The sequence below is a fragment of the Pinus tabuliformis genome, chromosome 6, assembly GCF_031772625.1.
Source record: "Pinus tabuliformis cultivar Carrire ecotype Pingquan chromosome 6, CPIR1, whole genome shotgun sequence".
Classification (NCBI taxonomy): Eukaryota; Viridiplantae; Streptophyta; class Pinopsida; order Pinales; family Pinaceae; genus Pinus; species Pinus tabuliformis.
The window spans coordinates 158,940,654-158,958,075 of NC_142292.1; the positions used below are offsets into that span (position 1 = coordinate 158,940,654).

The window sequence follows — 17,422 nt, forward strand, 5'->3', positions numbered from 1 at the left end:
GAGTTTATCACAGCCTTGATTAGGGAGTTGGGCCCACTCTCCTGATTAGGTGTTGCTGAGATAGTGTGTGCTTAGTTTTCTTTTTCATGAATGTATTTCTTCTTTTCACTCTGATGGTTTGATGTAAATGCTATGAATTGAATTTCTATTACAAGTTAATTATCGTTGTCATTTCCATTTGTTGTAACAATTCTTTATTGTTTGTTAATGAATCCTTGGCCAATTGTGGGTTGTACAATTGTTCCTACATATATATTGCGCGTTAGCCTTGCAATAACCAGTAGATCCTAGATTGATATTTAATGTGGGAAAGGTTTGAATAGTATCATTCACACTTGGACACCAACAAAGGTGATGGGGTATGCCAACTTGGAAAATTCCTTCACAAATCTACGATAGTATCCTAGAATTCCCATAAAGGAATGAGCTACAGATACATCCTTTGGTACTAGCCATATCAAAATGAGTGAAATCTTCTCAGGGTCTACTCCCAACCCTTCTTTAGATATGACATGTCCCAAGTATTGTATTTTGTTTTTAAAAAAATCACACTTACTACCTTTTTCATACAATTTATGTTCTCTTAATGTCTGCAATACAAGAATGTCATCTATAAAAACTAACACAAAGTGGTCCAGGTACCAGTGTGGCATGCTATTCATGAGTCACATGAATGTTGAAGGAGCATTGGTTGGACCAAATGGTAGCACCACGAACTCAAAGTACCCGTACCGTGTTCTAAAAGTTGTCTTTTGAATATCTTCCTCTTTAATGCATAATTGATGATAGCCCATTCTCAAATCAATTTTCGAAAATACTGAGGCCCCTCTGACTTGATCAAATAGATAATCTATTCTTGGTAGGGGTTATCTATTTTTCACTGTTAATTTGTTCAATTGTCAGTAGTCTATACACATTCTGTACGTACTGTCCTTCTTTTTCACAAACAGGACCTGTGTCCCCCAAGGAGAAATGTTGGGTCTGATGTAATCTTTATGTAGTAATTCCTGTAACTGCATTTTTAACACCAATAATTCTGGAGTACTCATTCGGTATGGAGTCCTAGACACAGGAACATCCCCAGGCACTAGATTTATCGTGAAGTCTATATCTCGGGATGGGGGTAATCCTAGAATTTCCTCTTGAAAAACATCCAAGAATTCCTTGATGATTGGAATTGTTTCCAATCTCTCTCCTTTAGACAGCTGGGTGCTAGCTTGAACCTGCGCCAAATAAAATTAAAAGCCCTTTTTGGTGCTTCTTTTCAGTTGTAAGGCTAAAATTTTTCGAACTGATACTAGTTTCACTTTTCCCTTAATTACTCTAAGGACCCCATCCGTTCCTACACATGTTACTATTTTTCTCCAAACAATTTATAATAGCAACTTGTTGTTCTAACCAGTCCATTCCTACTAATATGTCATATGACCCGAGTGGAAGAATATTCAATTCTACCTTTGAGGGATATCCATTAAAATCAACAGGGCACTATTTCACATATTGAGTTATTCTCCACTTGGTTTCTATGGCTAGCTGCACTAACCATGCATTTCTGTTTTTTTTTTTTTTCAAATTGCATTTTTCTATAGTTTGGGGGCTAATATAACTTAGAGTATCCACCGGATCTATTAAAATAGACATAGACTGGTTTAATATTTTACCTTCTATTTCCAGCATAGTGGCCTGATGTTCAGCTTGTCGGTTTTCCAGGGCAGAAGCTGATCCTCGGTATGTTCCTTGCAACATCATTAACTATAGTGGCCTCACGAACTTCCTGTATGTTTTGCATAGAACAAGATTTGTGTGGGAAATCCCTTAACATATGTGGCTCCATGCATCCCCAATACCTTAATGATTCTTTAGCGGTGCCATTCTTTTTGTTGTTTTGCTCTATCACTCTTGAACCCATGCTGGACTAAGCTGGCAAGGGTACTTCTCCTCTAACCCATTTCCTTTTTTGATGATCTCTACCAAAATTCTTCAAGTAGACTGGTTTTTGCTTCTTCACTCCCCCACCAGTTCTATTGCCTTCTTTGATCCTCCACATTTGCCACCTTCATTATTAATTTTAAATTGTTGATAACATAGCCTAGCCTTTCTGACCACCTCATCGATGATCTTTGGGTTATCAAATTCAATTCTCTCCTTGTAAGAGACTATAAAGAAATTCAGAAACTGTTGAAGTTTAGCTTTCTCCTCTTTCAAATATGGTACATATCGGAACAAGTCTATGAATTTGTTTAAAAATTCATTGATAGTCATTTGCCCCAAATTCAGCTCATGGAATTCTTTAGCCTTGTCATCGTAATACCTCTCACTCGGGAATCTTGCCTTGAATTTCTTCTGAAATTCCTCCCATGAAAGTGTTTTTTCTCCAAGCGTTTGAAGACTCTTTCTCTCTTCCCACCACAGTGTGGATTTACCCTACAACTGATAAATTTCCAATCGTGCTTTTATATTTCTTTCATATTCATATACTTGAAAATATTTAGCCATATTCAATAGCCATGCCACTGCATCCTCCTCCTTCTCTCCATCAAATACTTGTGGTTTGATATTTCTAAATTCACCTTGTAATTGAGCTTCCTTCGATTCTTATAAACCTTTGGTGACTCAGGATAAGATTCCCCTCCACTTCTTGAGTTATCAAATCCTATCTTCCTCATGCCTTCCATGTATACACTTTTGTGACTAGACTTCTCTGTCCATTCTCTGATTAACTTCTCCTATTCTTCACTGGCTTTCAACAACTTTTCATTACTGCTACAGAGTTGAACCAACTCCAGTTGCAGGGTCTTTACCATTTCCACCAACTGACAAGATACGGTGGTACTGCCCTCTTCCCCTAGTTCCACGTATAATTCTTCTCCTCTCATACTAGGCGACAGTTGTCCTTCCATAGTTGTTCAAACTTCCATTTTTTCCTACATCACAATTCAGAATCGATAAGAACAACTGTAATATATATATATATATATATATATATATATATATATATATATATATATATATATATATATATATATATATATATATAGATATATATATATATTTATATATATATATATATATATATATATATATATATATATATATATATATATATAGATATATATATTCCTTTCTTTGTGCACAATCTTCTCTAGCGTAGATGCCCCTTTACAGGCTCTAGAGTAGAAACCGTGCTCTGATATCATTTGTAATGAACCTAATTCACACCATAAAAAAAATTATTTTCTTTCCCTTTACTTATGTGATTCTTCACTATACACATATCTTAATAATCTTCTGTATGTTTTTCTTAGTTAATGGTCATGAATCATGAGATCCTTGACATGTTTTGGGGATGCGCAAGCTCACCTCTTGGATAAGGTGAAAGGGGTTTCAACATTGTTATATCTATGTGTATGCATGTTATTATATGCTACATGGTGTAAGGTTGAACTATTCTTTACACCATGCCCCTCTACATTCATCTTTTCCCACTTAGTGGCAACTCACTTTCCACATGTCACATGATTATGGATTTTCATTTATGCATAGCTATACGCTTCTGCCCCTATAGACGCTGTCTCGGACAATACGCCATTACTTTGCATTGGCAGGTGTGAACCTTTTCAAGTCACCATGGCTGGAATCCATGCATCTGTCCTATGGGAATGCGTATCCAAAGTTGAGTTTTCCGAGGTGGGTTCAAGGGCCAAGATTCTTCACTGGTTGATCTATGGTCTAGATCCTCCATCCTAACCCTAGCTTCGTTTTGACTACCCACCTTCATTGTTTTTTCCATTTTCTCCTTACGGTAAGCAGATCTGAGGGAGGAGTAAGGGTTTCCTCTCTCCACTATAGTGTTGCAACCGCTTTCTTCTTTCAGAGTTTGTACTCCCACAATTTTGCAACATGCCCTCAGCCATTTGATGAAGGGATTCTGGTTTCCACTAGAACTATTCAGCTTGGTTACCATTACCTGCGAGATAGGGTATTTTTTGTTCCTCTGTTTTGTAATTCACTATCCTTGAACTTTATTTGACAATTGTAGAAATTCCTTGTTAATTTCGATTTGGGTGATTTCTTTTTTTTTTTACATAAAGGACTCCAGGGTTTCATGGTTTCTAATCTCCTCAAAGCAATGGAACCTCCCATGATCTTAGGTAAGCTTCTTCCTAAGATTCCATGAGCAGCACCCACTTCTCAGTTTAATTTATTTTCTTCATATTTTTGTCCTATTATTTTTAAATCATGTCATGTGGTTTCCTTGCAAGATTGGAGTACTATTCTGGGTTTTTATGGCTCAATAGGTAACCCTTAAATCTCTTCCCTTCAAGAGGGGTTGTGCTAAGTATCATGTATATTTTTTTTTTTTCTTCACTGATTGGTATGTTCATTTTTTTTTCAAGTAAGCACCCGGACGACTAGTTTGATGCACCAATCCATGGAACTAAATGCGTTTTATTAATCATTGTCATCTGCTTAATAGGTTGGTGGCCTTCGGTCCTCCTGTTTTTTTCCTTGGGTCTGCCGCTTATAGCTCCATACTAATCACTCTTGTTTCATTGAGTGTGGATATTTGTATAGTTCAATGTCTCGGAAAAGCTGGGATATTCCTTGAGCTTTCGTGAGCATTTGGGTTTCTTACCCGTGACCTTTGGTTTCCACAAGCCTTGGTTGATGAATAATTTCATAGCTGCCTTGCAACAGTGATGTCCTTGTTTTAAGGCTTAATATAGCTTGTAGTTCTAATCTCAGTTTAACTTATGGATTGACAGGTAACCCTTAAATCTCTTCCCTTCGACAGGGGTTGCGCTAAGTATGATGTATATTTTTTTCTTTTTCTTCACTAATTGGTATGTTCGCTGTTGTTTCAGGTAAGAAACCAGATGACTGGTTTGATGCACCAATCCGTGGAACTAAATGCGTTTTATTAATCATTGTCATCTGCTTGACATGTTGGTGGCCTTTAGCCCTCCTGTTGTTTTCCTTGGGTATGTTGCTTAAAGCTTGATCCTAATCGCTCTCATTTCACTGAGTGTGGATATTTGTATAGTTCAAGGTCTCGGAAAAGCTGGGATATGTCCTCATCTTGCTTGAGCATTTGGGTTTCTGACCCATGACCTCTGGTTTCCACAAGCCTTGGTTGATGAAGAATTTCATAGCTGCCTTACAGTAGTGATGTCCTTGTTTTAAGGCTTAAGAGAACTTGTAGTTCTAATCTTAGTTTAATTTATGGCTCAATAATTTTCATCCATGATGGTTATGTTTTGAGCTAACCTAATTTTATATATTTTTGATGATTTGGTCAAGGATACTAGTTTGACTTGTTGCGACAGGAAGTGAACAGGATTGCAAAAAGTTATGATATGAATTTATTTCAATTGATTTTGAGTCTAAAGGAGATTATGTCCTTCACATAGGAAGCATGGAAATTCCCAGTTGGATTAGAACTACAAGTTGTCTTAAGCCTTAAACAAGGACATCACTGCCGCACGGTAGCTATGAAATTCTTCATCAACCAAGGCTTGTGGAAACCATAGGTCACGAGTTAGAAACCCAAATGCTCAAGCAAGCTGAGGGCATATCCCGGCTTTTTTGAGACCTCGAACTATACAAATATCCACACTTAGCAAAACAAGTGTGATTAGGATGGAGCTGTAAGAGGCATACCCAAGGAAAACCAAGTAGATGACAATGATTAATAAAAAACATTTAGTTCCATGGATTGATCCATCAATCCAATCGTCTGGGTGCTTACCTGAAAAACACAACGAACATACCAATCAGTGAAGCAAAAGAAAACTATACATGATACTTAGCACAACCCTTATCAAAGGGAAGAGATTTAAGGGTTACCTATCAAGCCATAAGAACCCAGAACAATACTCCAATCCTGCAAGGAAACCACATTGCACAAGTTAAAAATAATAGGACAAGAATATGAAGAAAATAAATTAAACACAGAAGTGGGTGCTACTCATGGAATCTCAGGAAGAAGCTTACCTAAGACCACAGGAGGCACCATTGCACTGAGGAGATTAGAAACCACGAAACCCTAGAGTCCTTTCTATAAAAAAAAGAAATCATGCAAATCGAAATTAACAAGGAATTGCTACAGTTGTCAAATAAAGTTTAAGGATAGTGAAGTATAGAACAGAGGAACTAGAAATGCCCTATCTCATAGGTAATGGCAGCCAAGCTGAATGATTGTAGGGGAAACCAAAATCCCTTCATTAAATGGCTAAGGGCAAGGTGTAGAACTGTGGGAATACGAACTCTAAAAGTAGAAAGTAGTTGGAGAACTACAATGGAGAGAGGAAACCCTTACTCCTCCCTCGGCTCTACTCGCCGCAAGGAGAAAATGGAAAAAAAATGAAGGCAGGTAGTCAAAATGAAGATAGGGTTAGGATGGAGGATTTGGACTGTAGATCAACCAATGAAGGATCTTGGCCCTTGAGCCTACCTTGGAAAACTAAAATCTGGAAACGTGTGCCCATAGGATGGATACATGGATTCCATCCATGGTGAATTGAAAAGGTTCACACCTCCCAACGCAAAGTAATGGCATATTGTGTGGGTCGCCATCACAGGGGGCAGAAGGGTACAACCACACATAAATGAAAATCCATAACCATGTGACATGTGGAAAGTGTGTTTCCACTAAGTGGGAAAAGACGAATGCAGAGGGGCATGGGGTAAAGCATAGTTTAACCTTACACCATGTACCATATAATAACATGCATATACAAATAGATATAAAAATGTTGAAACCCATTTCACCTTGTCCAAGAGGTGAGCTTGCACATCCCCAAAACATGTCAAGGATCTCATGGTTCATGACCATTAACTAAGAAAAATGTAAGGAAGATTATCAAGATATGTGTATAGTGAAGAATCACATAAGTAAAGGGAAATTTATTTATTTATTTATTTTATGTTTTATGGTGTGAATTAGGTTTGTTACATTTTAATACTTGGTTTGTAGCTTTTGATTTTCTGATTATTAGACAACCATATTCAACTTTTGGAATTGTAGGCAATACATTTCTTTTGTTTGAATTTATCATTGTATACAAAGTTTTCATTGTAAAGTAAGTTTAATGAGGATTTTATTTTAAAAAGTATTCATTTTGTTATTGTCTAGCTTTTTTACATGTAAAATCTAATCCTTGGCTGAAGAGGGACCATGCTAGTTAGGCTAAGTAGTTATCTAGTTGTCGAGTTCAAATTTTGTAGTAGTCATAATGAGGAATTCTATTCCTCATGTAATGAGATGGACATCGAGGAAACATATTTATTGGTTAATTTGAACTTCAATTTGTAATTCATTGAAAGCTACAAGCATATATCTAAAGACTAATATGGATATTTCGAATAATACATAACATTTGGATAGATTCATAATAATAGTACTAACATTGACATATTAACCCTATTTGTGATTGAGACAACATGAGTTATATATTTTCAGGACCACTTTCTCACATTTCACCCGTTTCATTGTTTTCTAGAAAAAAATGTAAATCAAATTTTGAAAGAAACCCCCCTAAAACAAGAGGTAATTTTTTTTTTAAGTCATCTTTCCTGCAATTTGCAAATGCTAAGGAAACAGAGCACACTCCAATGTGTAAATTGAGACTAAACCTGGATTGTGAGGCTCAACGTGTACTTCATACATAAAATTTATAGATTTAAAACTTGAATGTGAGACTATCCCTATACTCTATGGATAAAATTTTAGATTGTCAACTTGAAGGTGCTTATAATCTTGTACTTGATAGATAAAATTATGGTTTGAAGAATGTGAAAGTTGTGCACAATTTAAATACAAGATTTAAATGTATAGCATAATTCTTACATTCTGTTCAATTTTATGGATCTGAAAGTCATTAGATTTAATGCTTTTAATACTATTTTCTTGATTATAATTTAAGTGTAATTTTCCAATTCCAATAAAAAACATGAAAGAGGGTGATGGAGGTTGCCATTTGTTGTGTTTTAACTCACAAAATAGAACATTTTCACATTAATGTTGTTAACATTTTTAGGCCCCTTGACTAATTTAAAATTTAAATTTGGACATAATTGCCTCAATCCATTAGAAATTTCAAATCACTAACATGGTAGAATAACACAAAAGAAAATATTTTAACCTCAACAATATTCAATTATTTATTCACAAACCATGCAAATATTACATTTCTCCATATACATGGAATATATCACAATTGTCCATATACTTGTAACCCATACAAGAGAACCCAGTCTTTTCAAGTTAGGGAAAATTGTACATTAATGGTTTCTTCTTTAATGAAAGAACCATGCCATGAGCGCCCCAAAAAAATGACAACAAACACACATTCTCATAATAGTGACCTATCTTGCTGCTACTCAATGACTTGTGGTGTAACAAATGATGATCCTATGTCATCATTGACAACTTCACATAGTAGATGAGTGGCCATTCTTTGTATATCTACAAGGTAATCTATGTTAAAATATTGAAATTCATAACTCCAAATTTTGGCTTCCTTGTATAGGGGTTTCAGATTGTTCTTTAGAACTTGATACGTGTCATTAATATCGTTGAAGATTAACTCTGAATTTGTGTGTATGGTGATATCATTAACACCAATATATTTTGCCTCTTTCAGCCCTTCGACAAGGGCAATATAGTATGCCTCATCATTTGAAGTTCTTCCTTGCACTTCTCTCTTTCTACGCAACACTTATTTTTTTGCACGATTGTAAAGCACAAATTGAATGATTGCTCGTCCCAGATTAGGATAATAGGAGAACTCAATGCACATGATCACTTTTGCACCATTTTTATGCTTACAATAGATGGAAAATAAGATAACAATAAAATGATATTAGAATTATGCATTAAATTTTAACATTAAGCAACTAGTATTGCCAATAATAAATGAGGATATAGAAGAGAAAAACATACAAAAAGATTGCTAGTCATTTAGAAGTGGCACTAAGGCTAAGGTAATAACATAAGAGAATTATTTTGAAAAGCATACAAATTCAAGAGACTCTACTACATAAGCATAGAAAACTGCCATTAAAGGATCAAGAAGACACATTACTATACATGCTTTCCAATACAAACCAAACAGATTCTAGAGAGAAAATGGTTTGGTTCATTAAATTTTCCCAACAAGTTCTTTGGATCCTTTTTAAGAAAACAATATACAACACAATCTTCTTCTTTCTATGGTTAAATTAATGCAAATGACGAAATAATAAGGAAGATAGATAGAATATCTATGATTTACATTTTGTTCTTTACATTTGTGATGATATAGTTGGATGAACCTTTGGCACCTAGATTCTTTAAATACATGCACACATTCCAATAGAAAATACCCCGACTCTTTTCTATTTGCTACTAGCTACTGGAAAGGTAGTGATTAATGTTTTGACAATGGAGGTCATGGCTTTAGATTAAACATCGAGCTGAGCAAAATCAACAGCCAGAGGCATGTTCTCTTTATTAGGGCTACGTTTAGAATGATTGCTACTATACATTATAGGTCTCAATGCTACAAAAACTGTTGGAATGTATGAGGTTTTGTTCTTGCCGATTAACCAAGTGAGACCCATAATTTCACAATCCCTAATGTACATCTTTCTAGTTCTCTGTGTCACATCGGTTTCTTCCATTTTCATCATGTTAAGCTACAATAACAGAGGAAAACTTTAAATATCCATAGTTATTTAACAAACCTAGATATTTTTGTAATATTAATCATTTTGAAGATATCAATGACAAGATTCCAAGTACCTAAATTGGATACCGAAATGCAATTTTAAATTATGAGATTCAAGGTTCAAATTTCTTGGTTAAATTGGTTATCCTTATCTAGATTACAATTTTTTTTTCAAAATTATGTGAGAATATGATGAACATCAGTGAGATCAATGATTTGACCTCGCCACTGTCCATAAAATTCTGGGATATTCTCTATAATACTGATAAGTTCAACCGGTTAAACTATCATATAAACTATGAGATTCAAAAGGCAAACCTCCTAATTCAAAACTATCACTCACAAAATTTTGAATTAAGATTGCTGAAAATTTAACTTCTATTTTCTTTTTCAAATAATCACCTTATGAAGAGCATTCAAACACACTGATAAGTTCAACTAGTTAAACTATCATATAAACTATGAGATTCAAAAGTCTAACCTCCTAATTCAAAACTATCACTCACAAAATTTTAAATTAAAATTGCTGAAAATTTAACCCCTATTTTCTTTCAAATAATCCACTTATGAAGAGCATTCAAACACATTGAGCACCCTGCATAAGAACGATTCTTACAACTTCTCTCCAAAGTCCTGAAACCAGACACTCTGAAAGAGTTGTTATGCATTTTGAGCTGCTAAAGTCACTCTATGGACAATTCAAATTGCTCATCTTATGCAACCTAATACCACAGACACACAATATAGGATCGGAGGAAGCATTCGGCTAAGGAATATTGATTCCCGTGTTCTTGAAATCATTCTGTAAAGTGTTTGCACACATCAGAGATATCAAATAGCGGAGGCGCACAACTTATGAACACAACACACAGTTTAGAACTTCACACAACATGCTTTCATTAATCAATTGAATGGGTATTTATACAAGATGGAGAAACTTCTGGATATCAATTCAGGCGGTGGCTTCCTGAAGAAGCTTGCCCCTTTGTCAACCGTTTCTAGAAACCGCATTTAAATCTCTGTTGAAAATTAGTTCTGGGTAGTTGGAATTACTTCTGGTTCCTTCTAACACTCCCCCTTAATTCCAACTATATAACAAACATCTGATATGCCTGCTGGTCTAAGTCTCAGCTAGGCTTACAACATAATTTGGATTTTCTACAATGCACAACTTACTTCTACACATTTCAAATTTAGCCTTTCCAAGAGGCTTGGTGAATATGTCAGCCACATTTTCATTTGTATTACAATATGATAAGTCAATTTCTTTTGATTGCAATTTTTCTCTTACAAAATGATGTTGTGTCTCAATGTGTTTTGTCCTTGCATGATATATAGGATTGTTTGCCAATTTGATAGTGCTTTGATTGTCACATCTGATTATTGTAGGTGCTTGTTGTGTTTCTCCAACATCTTCAAGTATCCTCCTAAGCCATATTGCTTCACAGGTAGCACTGCATAATGCTTTATACTCAGCTTCAGTGGATGACAATAAAACAATTGGTTGTTTCTTACTGCTCCATGATATTGGTCCTGAACCAATATTGAACATGTATCCAGTAGTAGATTTCTTATCATCTGAATTTCCTGCCCAGTCAGAATTAGAATAACCTGCCAATTCAACATCAAATTCATCAGTATACATAATACCAAAATTAAGTGTTCCTTTCAGATATCAAAGGACTTTCTTTGCTAATTTCCAATGGCTTTCACAGGGCTTAGCCATCAACTGACTAAGTATGCTGACAGAATATGCTATATCTGGCCTGGTAGTGGTGAGATAGTTCAGACTTCCCACCGATTGACGGTACATAGTTCCATTCACCTCTTTGGTTCTATCATCACTACACAATTTGACATTTTGTTCTAAAGGAATAGATGTTGCCTTGCATTCAATCATATTGTATCTTTTAAGGATTTCCCTTGTATATTTTCTTTGTGTGATTAGTGTCTTACCAGGTTCCCTCCAAACTTCAAGACCTAAACAATAATGTAATTCACCAAGATCCTTCATCTCAAATACATGTGACAACTGATTTTTAACTTCTTCAATCACCTTGCATGCATTTCCTGTTATGATAAGATCATCAACATATACAGATATTAAAGCAACATTCTTGTCTTCATCTTCCTTGATGTATAAGTTAGGATCTTTCTTGCTTCTCATAAAACCTTTCTCATAAAAGAAAGAATCAATTTTCACATACCATGATCTTGGTGCTTGTTTCAAGCCATATAAAGCTTTCTTGAACCTGCAAACCAGATGCTCCTGTCCCTGTTTTACAAATCCTTTAGGCTGAACTAACTAAACTTCTTTTAACTCATCATTCAAAAATGCAGATTTGACATCTAACTGATGCATTTTCCAATTATATTTTGTAGCTAATGCAATCATAATTCTAATTGTGTTCAACTTAGCTATAGGTGCAAAAGTATCTTCATAATCAATTCCCTCGTTTTGTGAATATCCTTTAGCAACCAATCTAGCTTTATGTTTATCAATACTTCCATCAGCATTAAATTTAGATTTATAAAGCCATTTGCATCCTATGGGAACTTTATTTTTAGGCAATTTTGTTAATTCCCATGTGTCATTCTTCATTATAGAGTTATATTCTTCATTCATTGCATTTCTCCATTCTTCATATTCTTTAGCTTCATCATAGCTTGAAGGTTCTACAACATTCATAACATAAGACATTAATGCATAATCTTTATACCTTACAGGTACCTGACTATGATGTGATGACCTTCTTGGAGTTTCACTGCTTTCATCTTTCTTTTGGCTTTGAAGAGTCTCCTCTCCTCTCTTTGGAGTGTCATGGCTGCTTGATGCTACTTGCTCTTGTACTTGTACCTATTTCTGTGCTTGTTCCTTTTCTTGTTCAACACTTGGATCTAATTTGACATAATCATCAATATCATGCCATACACTAGTTTTATTTATTTTATCACCTTCATTTGCATTCTCATGAAACACCACATCTCTACTTGCAAGCAGTCTATGAGTACTAGGATCAAACAACCTGTATGCTTTCTGATCATCACAATAACCAATAAATATGCACTTAATTGACTTTGCATCAAGTTTTCTTCTTTCGTCTTTTGGAGTATGAGCAAATGCCTTGCAACCAAAAACTCTTAAATGACTCACTTTTGGTTTCTATACATAAAATTCGTCAAAAGGTGTTTTAAGCTCTAAACTTTTGGTTGGACTCCTATTTTTCAAATAAACAGCAGTATTAATGGCTTCAGCCCAAAAAACATTAGAGATATTTTTACCTTGAAGCATACTACGTGCACATTCAACTAGTGTTCCGTTTTTCCTCTTAGCAACTCCATTTTGCTGAGGTGTATGTTGCACTATAAATTGTTGTTGAATCCCATTGCTTTTACAATATTGAATAAATTCTCTTGATTTGAATTCTCCCCCTTGATCAGATCTCAAAATTTTGATGTAATTACCAGTTTGTTTTTCTACCATATTCTTAAATTCTTTAAAGTACTCAAAAACATCACTCTTCTTTCTTATGAAATAAACCCATGTATACCTAGATATATCATCCACAAAAATAAGAAAATACCATGCTCCACCAATAGATCTAGTTTGCATAGGTCCACATACATCAGTATGAATTAATTCAAGTATTTCCCTTTGCCTTTTTTCTTTATGTATAGGAAATTCCTCCCTATGTTGCTTGCCAAGTACACATGCTTCACATTCAACATGATCATTCTTCAAGACATGAAGCCCTTCAACCATAGTGTTCTTTTGAATTAGCATTAAATCTTTGTGATTTAGATGTCCATACCTTTGATGCCATAAATCTACTGTTGATATTGTTGTAGATGCCAACGCCTGATGACTTTTCCTAGTCACATCCAACTTATACAAGCCTCCAACTCTCGTTCCTGTAGCAATAACCTTGTACTTATCTTGAATGTCTTCCACTACACACTGTGATTTAACAAATTCCACCTTCAAATCTTGGTCAGTAATAGTGGAAATAGAAATTAAATTCTTTTTGATATCAGGAACATACATCACATTATGGATCTATTTCTCTTGTCCATTAGGCAAATTCACACCTATTACTCCATAACCTTGAACTTTAAGTGATCTGTTATCTCCTAAACAAACATATGTTCCATCAATGTTTTCATGATATTCATCAAACCACTCCTTATTACAAGATATATGGAGTGGTGCACCAGAATCAATGAACCAAGCATTCTTATCATCATTTTCCATAGACAATGCAGCATCAGAAACAAACAATTTAATATCTTTAAATCCGTCATTGATTGAGGTATCTTTGTCCACAAAATTTCCATTATGCCTTCTGTTTCTTTGCCTAGACTCATTATATTTCCTTTTATAACAATCTTTAGAATGATGCCCAAGTTTTCCACAATAATAACACTCATCATTTCTCTTATGGATTGGAAATTTAGACTGTGTCATACCTTTTTGCTTTGCTTGAAACTTGCCTCCTTTGTTCTTGTCCCATGGCTTGCCTCTGTATGGATATTTGCCTTTGGCCACCAATGCCAAATCTGAACTGCTAGAGCCCAAATTAAAGCTCTTCATCCTCTCCTCCTCTTGTAGAAGAATTCCTGTCAATTCATCAAATGAAGGGGGTTTCTCTCTAGCTGCAAGACTTGAAACAAAAATTTGATAATCTTGCACTAAGCCATTTAATGTGATGGTGACCAAGTCAGTACTAGACACCTTTTCACCAATATCTCCTAACTTATCACTTAAATCTTTGACACGAGATATGAAATTGCTTATACTTTCATTTGCTTCCATTTTTAGAGATAAAAGCTTAGTCTTCAAAAGCAAGATTCAATTTGTATTTGTTGTTTCATACAAACCCTTCAGCGTATCCCATGTTTCTTTTGATGTCTTGCAATCTCTGATGTGAGGAATAATGTTTTCCTTTATGGACATACACAACAACACCTTTTCTTTTGTCTCCTTTCTCTCCCAATCTGGAATAGAACCTACAACAATGGGTTTGGGCTCATCCCCACTCACAATGGACCACAAATTATTTCCTTCTAAAATAGTCATTAACTTGAATTTCCAATTCACATAATTTTCTCCATCAAGTTTGGTGGATTTATTCATATAATTATCAAGCAATAAATTTTCCATGATGGAAAAAAAACTTTCTCCAATCACCAAAATGCAATTTTTTTTTCACAACTTCAATATTTCCTTACTCAATAATAACAACCCTGTTTTTTTAATATCTCCAATAATAACACTTTCCCCCTCCTTTTTTTTTAATGCTCTTGTTCCAATGAGAGAGGTTCACAATTTAATTTTCCCAAGAGCCTACAATGGATATATCAATTCTAAAATTTTCACTAACGTGCAAGAAGATGAGAGTAAAATTTTCTAACACAATTGATTGCCGTAAATGAGATTAAAATTTTCTAACACAATTGATTGCCTTGGTGCATTCTGCCCCAGGAACCCCTGTATAGCTGATCCATGTCGAAAACCAATGAGGCAAACCAATGCCATTGCCAAAAACAGTATCTCATTACCTCAAAAATCGGAGCTTTGCTTTCATATCTTAAAAACCTTTAACACTATCAACTTGTGTGTGAACTGAACACAATACACAATCTGGTCAGTCATATTTTCAATTTTAAAACAGATCGTGCACCAACAGAGCCAGAGAAAACTCAGCCAACCTCCTCATTAGATTAAATTGTACATTATATAAAAGGAGTAGCTTACAGGATATAAGCAGACAAAACCATATATGCCACTCTTTTTCTAGCAGTAAGGGCATTACAGTAAGCAAACAAAAAAAAACAGATGGATTACTAGTTCTAGCAGTAAGCGGAGGAGAGAATTAAACATAAGTTACTGTTATCTCACACGCCCTTCGACCCCACAGCCAACACCAGTATCAGTAGCTCTCTATTAATGGCACAACGAACTCAAAATAGCCATAACGGGCACAATAATCCGCTCGGCTTCGCAACTCTCCAGCACAGAACAACGCCAAACAGTATGCTCACGTTCTGGTCGGCTCCACGGGTGGCTCAACGCTCACTGTTCACAGCTCCTCTGCAACACACAGCTCACAGCTCACACAGCTCTAGACCACACACCTGCTTTGATACCATATCAGAGAGCAGAGGCGCACAACTTATGAACACAACACATAGTTTAGAACTTCACACAACATGCTTTCATTAATCAATTGAATGGGTATTTATACAGGTTGGAGAAACTTCTGGATATCAATTCAGGCGGTGGCTTCCTGAAGAAGCTTGCCCCTTTGTCAACCGTTTCTAGAAACCGCATTTAAATCTCTGTTGAAAATTTAACCTCTATTTTTTTTTTCAAATAATCACCTTATGAAGAGCCTTCAAACACACTGATAAGTTCAACTGGTTAAACTATCATATAAACTATGAGATTCAAAAGTCAAACCTCCTAATTCAAAACTATCACTCACAAAATTTTAAATTAAAATTGCTGAAAATTTAACCACTATTTTCTTTCAAATAATCCCCTTATGAAGAGCATTCAAACACATTGAGGACCTTGCATAAGAAGGATTCTTACAAATTCTCTCCAAAGTCCTGAAACCAGACACTCTGGAAGAGTTGTTATGCATTTTGAGCTACCAAAGTCACTCTATGGACAATTGAAACTGGTCATCTTGTGCAACCTAATACCACAGACACACAATATAGGATCGGAGGAAGCATTCGGCTAAGGGATATTGATTCCCGTGTTCTTGAAATCATTCTGTAGGGTGTTTGCACACATCAGAGAATCGTCCGACAGCATAGGCATATAAACCAAAGACGAAGAAGTCGAAGACACCAAATAAGGGGTAATAGCAAATACCCTACCTCTTTTCTTTAGCAAAATTTCATTGTAAAATTATATTCAAGTCACCAATTCAAGGATAAGCCAAGCCAATTCTTTTCCACCATCAATTTATATAAGTAGTAGTTCAAGTTGGTTAGGATCAAAATCAAGGATGTACCAGTGTCCTCTCGCTCACTCAGGTCCGGTTTATTATATATATATATGTATATATTATAGTGCACTTTGAGGGTGACTGCAAGTTTCTTCTTGATTGAATGTGAGTGGCCGCAAGCTACTTCCATGCAATTTGAGGGTTTCTGCAGATTAATGCAAATTGAGTAGTGGGCGAGTCTTCCTCCAAGACAAGAAAGAAGAAGATGAAGTTATGTGAGACATGCACTTTCTATGGAAAATATAGGCATGTCGAAAGAGAGTGTTGGGAAAAATCAGGAGTCTTGACTAAAGCTATGAAACAACACATCATTTCAATAGGTAAAGGGAATACTTATAAAATTATGGCTTTATAAATATCACACCTTTTCTCGGTAGAAGTAGTTAATTGTGCCAATTATATTTAGAGGCGTAGTCCAGTAGGAAGTCACAGTTCAGAGGTGCAGTCCCACAGTAGTCCCAGTTTAGAGGTGCAGTCTCGCAGTAGTCCCACTTTATAGGCGCAGTCGAGCAGTAGCCAAGTTCAGGAGTTCAAGTTTTGATCGGGTCATAGGGACCTCTGGAATTGGCATGGCGCTTATCTCAATCACAGGGGAGAACAAAAATGAGCAAAACACGGCTATTTGAATGTCAAGCACTCCGTTTTGGGCACGACAGAGCCTTTATCACCTAAAAAAATTGAATTTTGAATTCA

General features: G+C 35.5%; 1 pseudogene; it reads right to left on the minus strand.

Moving 5' to 3' along the window:
- Positions 1-9,444: 9,444 nt before the first annotated feature.
- On the minus strand, positions 9,445-16,539 carry LOC149257869 (putative GPI-anchored protein At4g28100; annotated as a pseudogene).
- Positions 16,540-17,422: the final 883 nt, after the last annotated feature.